Below are 9863 nucleotides of genomic sequence, written 5' to 3'. Positions count from 1 at the left end.
ATATGCAGCCCTATGTTCATAGCAGGACAGTTTACAATAGCTAAGATTTAGAAACATTCTAAGTGCCCATCAGCAGATGAGTGGGTTAAAAAGCTATGGTTCATCTACACAATGGAATACTATGCTACTGTAAAAATGAAAGAACTCTTACCATTTACAACAGCATGGATGGACCTGGAGAGCATTATGCTAAACTAAATAACTCAGTCCGAGAAAGATAAATATCACATGACCTCACTTATGATAAATACTAGAGGTCCAGTGTACGAATTCGTGCATGGGTGGAGTCCCTCAGCTTGGCTGGCAATCAGGGTCAATTGGGGCCATCTCACCCAGTCCCAATTGGGGCCGATTGGGCTGGCTGCCTGGCCGGGGAAGGACCATGGGAGGGCTCCAGGTGTGTCTGGCCCTCTAGCCCAGTCCCGATTGGCTGGACCCCAGAAGGATGCTAACCTACTGGTCAGAGTGTCTGGTGGTCAAACACTCTGGTGGTCAGTGTGCGTCATAGCCATTGGCCGAGTGGTCGACCTGTCAACCAATCAGTTGGACACTTGGTATATTATGCTTTTATTATATAGGTTCATAATAAACTGATGAACAAAAATAGGTCCAGAGACATAGAAGCATCGACCAGACCATCAAACCTCAGAGGGAAGGTAGGATAGGGTGAGAGGAGTGGGAGTAAGAGGTCAACCAAAGGACTTGTATGCATTCATATAAACATAACCAATGGACACAGACAGTGAGGGGATGAGGGCTTGTGCTGGAGGATGGAGTGAGTGGGGAGAGGTTAATAGGGGAAAAAGGAGATATATGTAATGCTTTCAACAATGAAGAATTTTGTTAAAAATGTCAAAGAAATCAGAGTTGGGTTCATTTAATTTGGGGGTTGTACAGCCAGAGAGAAACAATACATAAGACCTTGGTCTGTTGGTGGGGAATTATGATATCCCTGCATGAGGCCAGACTCTAAAAATTATACATCTTAAGGGGAAGACTGAGTTAGAAAAAAGCTCTTACCTAGTAAGGGAATAAGAAGAAAACTTTCTGCCTGAACCCCAGTATCAGGTGGGAGAAAATTTAACTAAAAATGCATAACCAGTGTCCTACAGTCATAGGATTAATATAAGAGAGGCTCCGGGATGCTAGTCTTCCTAAGAATAAAACCAAAGCAGCACGCATCCTCTCTAAGGAAAATTCCCTCAACTAAGGTTCATGAGGATTCCCAAAAAGAATGATGAGCCAAATATGAGCACATAATTTAAAAATCACAAAGCACATTGTGAAAAATATGTTATTTCTAGACTAGAGGCCCGTTGCACAAAATTCCTGCACTGGGGGGGGGGTGAGGGAGGGGAGTCCCTCAGCCCAACTTGCACCCTCTCACAGTCCAGGGCCCCTCACTCCTTATCACCTGCCTGCTTGCTGCTTCTTAGTGCTGCAGCAGAGGTGGGAGAGGCTCCCACCACAGCCACTGCATTCACCAGCTGTGAGCCCTGCTTCTGGCTGAGTGGGGGAGCACACTGACCACCAGGGGGCAGCTCCTGCATTGTGCATCTGCCCCCTGGTGATCAGTGTGCATCATAACAACAGGTTGTTCTGGTCATTCTGCCATAACGGTCACTTAGGCTTTTATTATATAGATAGGATCTTGTCCCCAAAATTAAAAACAAACAAACAAAAAGGTATTGTTGGATATTTGAATGTGGAGGATTTGGAAAGAAGGTCAGGGCAATGTCATTGTTGATTTCTGGGGAATTATTATTGATATGAAGAAATATATTTGAGAATCACTGGATTGGGAATCATTTCTGCATGTTTGTGGCTTGCTCTCAGAGTGTCAGGAGAGGGAGAGGGAGAGGGAAAATAAAGCAGCAAGAGTAAAAAGGGAAAATATGCCAAAATGGTAAATCCCAGTGAGGAATATATGACAGTCCTTTTTACTGTACTGGTAACTATTCTAAACATTTGAAATTACTTCAAACTGAATTATTTTTTAACAAAACAAAATTAACAGTTAGTATAAGATCTCAGAATTGTGGTTATCCTTAGGGAGATAAGGACTAAAAAGAGCATGAGGAGAGCTTTGGGGGTGCTGGTGATGTTGGTATTAGTCTTGGTTACAGAAGTGTGTTCAATTTGTGAAAATGCACCAAGCTGTATGCTTATGACTAGTATAATTTATATGATTATTCACATTATAAATTTATAAAAATAAAAATAAATGTCTTCCAATCATTTTACTGCTAAAGGAAAATTTATTTGAGACTTGGGACCATTTTTGCCCTGATTCTTTCATCATTTAAATGCTTTAATCTGGATCTTACATCTCTCATCACTGGTATTGCTTAACATATGTAATAAACACCAGTCAGCTTCCTTGAGGATTATCTGGAGAGCTTGCTGAGCTATTTAGACATATTAGAGTAGTACCAACTAATTAATTGCTCTCAGTATCTGACTTGACTTTATTTTTTGGCCCTGGCACTTGATTTAATTGACAGATAGAAGATGAAAAAATAAGACAGAATGTATATGACCCAATTTATATTGCCTGGATTGATTTGATTAACTTTTCCAATTAGGTGGAACACCTTTTATCCCTCAGCACTTTATTCACATACTTCTAAAACTGGCAACCCACCCAAACTGGAAATTTTCCATAGGAAATGTGGAATCTACATTCAGCAATCTCTTGTCCAATACATGGGGTTGTGCATTGAAATCCCTTGTAGCTGAATATTGCTAAATTCAAGACCAAATAGAACAATCCAATAAAATACAGGAATGGTATGTTTGTTTGGAAGTAATTCAGCAGATACGTACTTACTAGGGGCCCAGTGCACGAATTTGTGCACCTTGAAAAGAACTGTAGGCTGCAAGGCTGCGGTAGGCATAAGGGCGGGTCTTGCCCATCCTCCGGGTCCCCTCCCGGCCCTGCCCACCATGGCCCCCAGTCCCCTGTCTGCAGGCAGCCCCGCTCCTGCCGCCATGAAGTATGGGCACAGGAAAATGAGGACATGCTATTTAGCAGCTGCCAGTCATCTTAATGATTTTAATATCTCTCCTGTGATATATATATATCATATCTTAGCATATATAAGCTAAGGTGCCATTCATCATTAACCGTAATAGTCTATAAAACATCTTTTGACCTTTGCTTTACATTGTCATTTTCATAATGATTAATTCATAGTTTAGATTAGCCTTTATTTTGGTCACCTGAATATTTTAAAAATTCAAGTTAGCCTTTGTTTGATTTTTTACAGGATCAATAAGACTCATAAAATTTTTTAAAACTTTATTTTTACTTTTTCTGTTTTATTATAAAACAGAATATATTCTGATGACTAAATTGGTTTTGCAGGTTTTTCCATTAATTGTGACAATGACATAAAGTAGTGAGGATGCAACTTCATCACTGTCACTGTTAATGCTACCAGAGCTCTTGATAAGTACGTCCTCACTGAATAGAGCATTTCAGTTGTAGAAAGAAATGCTTGCCTGGTTTCTCTGATTATTGGTCAATAAACTGAACTCTTTTCTTCTGCTATGAATAAATATTGTGCTATTTTCTTTGAAATAGATTGGGTTCATGAGTAATCAAAGGGCTTAGGACCGGTGATCTACTTGGGATTTATGCAGAAGGATCATCTATTAGTCCTTCCTAAGGGAGTGTAACCGTGTATGCATGAAATAGGTTTTATATTGCCGAGGAAGCAACTTTATTTTTAATGATTTTATTTTTATTTTATTTACTGATTCCTCTTCATTTTCAAAATTAATCATAACAGACTCCTACCGATTTGAGTAGTTTTCCTATTAAGACATACATGTATTATTTTGGTGTTTACTTGAAAGAAGTGCAAAACACTATTTTTGAGGAACTTACAATATACATGTGTAAATGAGCAATAATCCATGTCAGAAAGATTACAGTCTGCATAATTATAGTGTCCTTTGAAAATGTCTCTATGAAATTATTTTCCTTTCTAATGGGATAGGGATTAAAAAAAAGAATTCTTAGTTTATGTGGTGCCTTCCTGATAATAAGGTTCTGTCATTACTATAGATAGTTATCATTTTGGTAAATTATTTCTCCCTTCTTGCATGTGTAGATTTTTTTCAGTGGATGCACCTGACTTATGAGTGTCTTGTAAAGAAAAAGAAAATGACACAACTTCAAGAGTCTGATAACTGGAATATTTTTTTTCCAATTATCTCTGTCAGCACAGAGAGAAATAATGTTAATTCTGACCTAAAGATATGGTTCAAGGATCTTTTCTTCACTCACTTTCTCCCAAGATTCTTATTGATCTTTTTAAAGTGAAGGCCACTTAGCAAAGAGTTTCTTCAGTAAGTCCATATTTTTTCTCAAGTTTTCAAATTCCAAGTACATTTTTTTGCTGTTAGTGATACTGGAGATACCAGGTAATTGGCATTGTTGTGCTTGTCCTCATTATCACTGTAGATTTTGAAAAACAACTTAGCATAAGTGGAAGATTCCAAGTTAACTGTCAATTATATTCTTATTGAACAGAAAGAACATCTGGCTTTCTAAACTCCTGATTAGAGCCTTAAACCTGAAATGAATATGTTAAAGTACATTGCCATTTCACAAACTTGAGTGCAAATATTAAATGAGATACAATATCAATTTGCAATTTCTTATGCAAAAAAGCTTTTTGTGGGGAGGCAATTTTTTTTTATTTATAAAGAATCACTGTTACATGAAAAATGCATAGAAATACTAACTTTATAATGACAACTTACATATGCTTTAAGACTTCTCAGATATAATAGAATTTACAATTGCCATTGATTATACATCTGTGAATGGGAAGCCATATGTTGCACCTGATTATTCTAGTAAATTAAACATTATAAAGCCCAGGGCCATTACAAAATCTGTATCAAAAATCACAAAAATGAGCACACTATCTGGTCCCAGAAAAAAATAAGGACGTGCACAAAAACACAGGTCTAGGATATTTCATAGTATCATTTATAAAAATAATATTTGTAAAAAGGCAAAGTGTTTGTTATAAATGACTACATATGACTTTTAGCACATTTATATGATGCAATGTATACTTTATATTTGATTACCATCACCTTAACTTATTTTGTGAAGGTACATGTAGCATAAAATATCAACATGATATATTATGTATAAAAAGTTATAAATAACATGTATAAAATATGTTTCTCTGTGTAATTTTAATATTTATTTTTAAAGTCGATAATATGCAAAATATATTTTCAGAAGTAGCAATATTGTTGATTTTAACTTGTCTTTTGATTGTGTATTTATGAACTTATAATAGTTAAACTAAGATCCAGTAATAATGATAGTATTTTTATTACAATTATATTAATGACTAGGGGCCTAGTGCACGAATTCGTGCACCTTGAAAGGAACTGTGGGCCGAGAGGCTGTGGTAGGCACAGGGGCAGGTCTCAGCCTATCCTCTACACCCCGACCTGGGCTCTTCTGCCATGGCCCTCAGCCCCCTCTCTGCTGTCAGCCCTGACCCCACTGCCACCACTCCCACGTGCTGATGGCACCAGCTCCGCTCATATCTACTGGTAGTGCAGAGCGATTGAGGCCAGCACCAGCAGTGGGTGCAAGTGGGGCCAGCTCCCTCAAAGGGTGCGAGCAGAGGTTGCTGGCTCCAATCACCCCTCAGGATCAGGGGGAGTTGAAAAAGCCCTGAGAGGTGATTGGGTCAGCAGCCACTGCTTGCACCTGCTGATGGCGCTGAGCGATCGGGGCCAGTGCCGGGCACGAGCAGCGGGTGCAAGTGGCAGCTCTGGCACTGGCAGTGGGTGCAAGTGGGGCTGTTTCCAGCAGCAGGTGTAGGCACTGGGCAGGACTGCGCACGTGGGAGCAAAGAATTTTCAGTAACCACCAGAGGCTCACCCTGATGACAGTGACCCCGGCACCCACCTTGGTCTGGTGCCCCAGATCACCATCCCCTGTGGCTAACACCCGCGATATTCTGCGCTCTGCTGCCCGCTGCTGATACCCATCATGTTCCAAACATGCCCCCTGGTGGTAAGCGCACATCATAGCAACCAGTTGTTCAGTTCTGCTATTCAGTCTATTTGCATACTAGGGTTTTATATATATTGACTAGAGGCCCGGTGCACAAAAATTTGTGCACCCAAGGGGGTCCCTCAGCCAGGCCTGTGCCCTCTCGCAGTCTGGGACCCCTTGGGGAATGTCCAACTTAGGTCCACAGGGAGCGGGCCTAAGCCATCAGTTGGACATCCTTAGCGCTGCCGCAGAGGCAGGAGAGGGTCCCACCACCACCACTGCGCTCGCCAGGAGTCCTCGCGCAAACTGGGACCCCTCAGGGGATGCCCACCTGCTGGCTTAAGCCTGCTCCCACAGCCGGCCAGGGCAGGTGGGAAGCTTGGCTTCCTCTATCGCTGGGGCAACGAAGCCTCCTGCTTGCTCCAGCTCTATGTCTGCTGGCCGCCATCTTGGTTGGGTTAATTTGTATATAGTTGCTCTGATTGGCTGGTGGGCATGGCTTGGGGTGCAGAGGTGCAGAGGTGCAGTCAATTTGCATGTTTCTCTTTTATTAGATTAGATAAGCACACAGCTCTAGTGCTCTTAATTTTTCTAGTATTTCCCAATCATTTTTCTGAAATGCACACAGATAAAATATAGTAACTTTAGAACAGCCTTGGTTAAGCTATAAAGATTTCCAAACATCAATGTAGGACAAGGAGAAAAATTATCTTACCCTTACAAAATTCTATTCAGATTGATTAAATACACATTTCAGGGATGATTTTAAATATTAAGTATTTAGATACCTCAAAGAAAAATTTTTTCAAATCTTATGATGATAAATTTGAGCTTGCTTCTATAAACATAATTTTTTAGGATTAAGTTTTGTGCTTCTAATGGTTACACCCAACTGAAGCTTTTAAAATTGTTCACATTCTGAGAGACTAAATAGATAAGAAACTGTACACGTAGATAGGTGATAGCTAATGACAAAAGAATATTAATCAGTTTTGCCCTAACTTAGTGTTTTTATCTCAATTAGAATTTTGCCATCTCTAGTTCTTAAAATTATATTTTCAGGGTGAAAAATTTCCATAGTTCTATCAGCCTTTTTATCTCCTTAATTAAACACCATAATGATGAAATTAACTATGATAATACAAATTAAAATATGAATAAAAGTAATTTTCCACCAAAAATTGAGTAATGAAATAAAGTTCTTTCTTTAAGTGTACATAGATACTGTTATACTAGTTTTAATAACTCATCTTTATAAATGAAATTATAATACCATTCAAATGATAACACTGGAGCTTTTTAAAACTCACTCAAAGTTGATTTTTGCTCTGAATCCATAAAATTTGTCAGACATGTTCCTATATTTTAACACAGTAGTTTTAATTACATTTATTCAAGCATTCAAAATTTTCACTTTACAAATCTTTTTGGAGACAAAAAACTATTTTTCCTGACCTATAAATTAGTCATTCTCAAAATATTTTAAAATATTTTGATTATAACCTTTTAATAAACCTTTTCCTGTGGATGGCAATGAACTTTAGCAGAAACTGTAGAGAGTAATATGCAATTTTTTCTCATCAAACTCAAAACTGCATAGGCTATATAAAATTAAGTGTTGATATAATGAACTCATATAACATCATTTAAATCATGACATATAAGAGCTTCTCTATGAATAAAACTATGTTATACTTTAACTAGAGGCCTGGTACATGAAATTTGTGCATGGGTAGGGTCCCTAGGCCTGGCAGTCAATCTGTGAGGCATCCAGTGGGACAATCCGGAGCCTCTACTAGCACCCACCTTGGCCAGCCTGGCATCGCCTGCTAACTGGCCCCACCTCCCCCTCCACTGCTGCCAGTCGCCTCCCTCTGTGAGATGACCAGCGGGATGATCAGGGGTCCCCCGCTGGCAACCGCCTTGGCTGGCTTGGGGCCTGAGGGCTGGGGGCAGCTCCTGTGTTGAGCATCTGCTCCTTGGTTGTCAGTGCATGTCATAGTGACCGGTTGCTCCACTGGTTGTTCCATTGTTCAGTAGATTTGCATTTTAGGCTTTCATTATATAGGACTAGAGCCCTGGTGCACAAAATTTGTGCATGGGGGGGGGTGGTTCCTCAGCCCAGCCTGCAGCCTCTCGCAATTTGGGACCACTGGCTCCTAACTGCTTGACTATCTTCCTGACTGATCACCCCTAACCATCTCTGCCTGCTGTCCTGATGCCCCTAACTGCTCCCTTGCAGGCCTGATAGCCCCTAACTGCCCTTCCCTGCCAGCCTGATTGCCTTCCCTGCTGGTCTGATAACCCCTAACTGCACTCCCCTGCTGGCCTGATCGCCCTTAACTGCCACCAACCTGCTGTGTGGGTCCTGGGTGCGGGTATCTGGCCACCTCCTCCCTCCTTTCAGAGTCTGAGGCATGCCACGGGACCCAGAGTCAAGTCCCCGCCCACCTGCATGTGCCTTGAAATTGTGTGAGACCCAGACCCGGCTGGCCCCACCCCTGTCAAGCCCCTCTGGCGCATCAGTTCCCTGGCCAGCACCGGGTGAGGATGCAGCATCAGTCACATCCCCGGCTGGTGCTAGGCCTGGACGCAGCCTCCTACTGATCAGTTGTTACAGCGTGAGGGCATGATGTCCATTTGCATATTAGCTTTTTATTATTATAGATATGAGTTCTATTTTTTTCAGGACTAAGAGTACTTTAAAAAAGAATAGGTTCTGCCCACACACCCAGTCATGTATGTATAAGGGTTGGAGTAAGAGTTACTAAGGAAAACCTAGCTTCTCTAGTAATCTATATATATAAAACCCTAGTATGCAAATAGACTGAATGGTGTGACCCTAAAACTTGACTATTATTGACTCATCAATTGGCAAAGGTAGATGTCAGTTAGTATTAGACTATGTTCTATATCCAGGAACAACATTTGAGTTTTACCCATTATGCAGAGTATTCAGTGCCACAATTAGGAACCCATGTGTTTAAATATATATAATATACAAAATTTATATATAATATACATACCATGTTTATATGTATATAAACTATATACATACTATATATAACATTTATAAACACTCTGCTACACTCTCACAATTCAGATATAGAGTTCTTATTTCTACATGTGCAACATCTAAAATATGGTATATAATAGGTTAATAAAAAGCAAGTTATCCCATTTAACCTGTGACAGGCACACATGTGTCATAAAAATGATCTTGCTCAACACATCTCCGTAGGAAGTGAATAATTATTAACATCATTCTCCAATTGATCTTGAGTGTTGAGTGAGACTGGCCATCAGTTACTGCTGCTGGTCCTCTCCCAGTGATCTCCCTCGCACTGGAAGACAGTGATGACCAAATCTTCACATGCTCCTTTTAAAAACGTGGCCTCAGAATTAGTTATTCAATCAGTGAAACTGGTGATTGTATTTAAAATTTGAACAATACCAACAATACAAACACATGGCTTTCAAATTTTAACTTAAAAAAATATTTCTCAAGCCTGGCCAACATGGCTCAGTGGTTAAGCATTCGACGTCAACCTATGAGCCAAGAGGTCAGGATTGGATACCTGATCAGGGCACATGCCCGGGTTGCGGGCTTGATCCCCAGTGTGGGGCATGCAGGAGGCAGCAGCCCATCAATGATCCTCTCTCATCACTGATGTTTCTGTCTCTCTCCTTCTCCCTTCCTCTCTCTGAAATCAATTAAAACAACATTAAAAAAAATACTTCTCAGAATTATAGACCTATACATAAAAATAATTAGTCCAACTTTAATATTGTCTATCTGACCATCATAGAATCTTAGTGTTGT

This window comes from Myotis davidii, unplaced genomic scaffold (assembly GCF_000327345.1).
Source record: "Myotis davidii unplaced genomic scaffold, ASM32734v1 scaffold742, whole genome shotgun sequence".
Classification (NCBI taxonomy): Eukaryota; Metazoa; Chordata; class Mammalia; order Chiroptera; family Vespertilionidae; genus Myotis; species Myotis davidii.
This window is presented reverse-complemented; position numbering follows the sequence as displayed.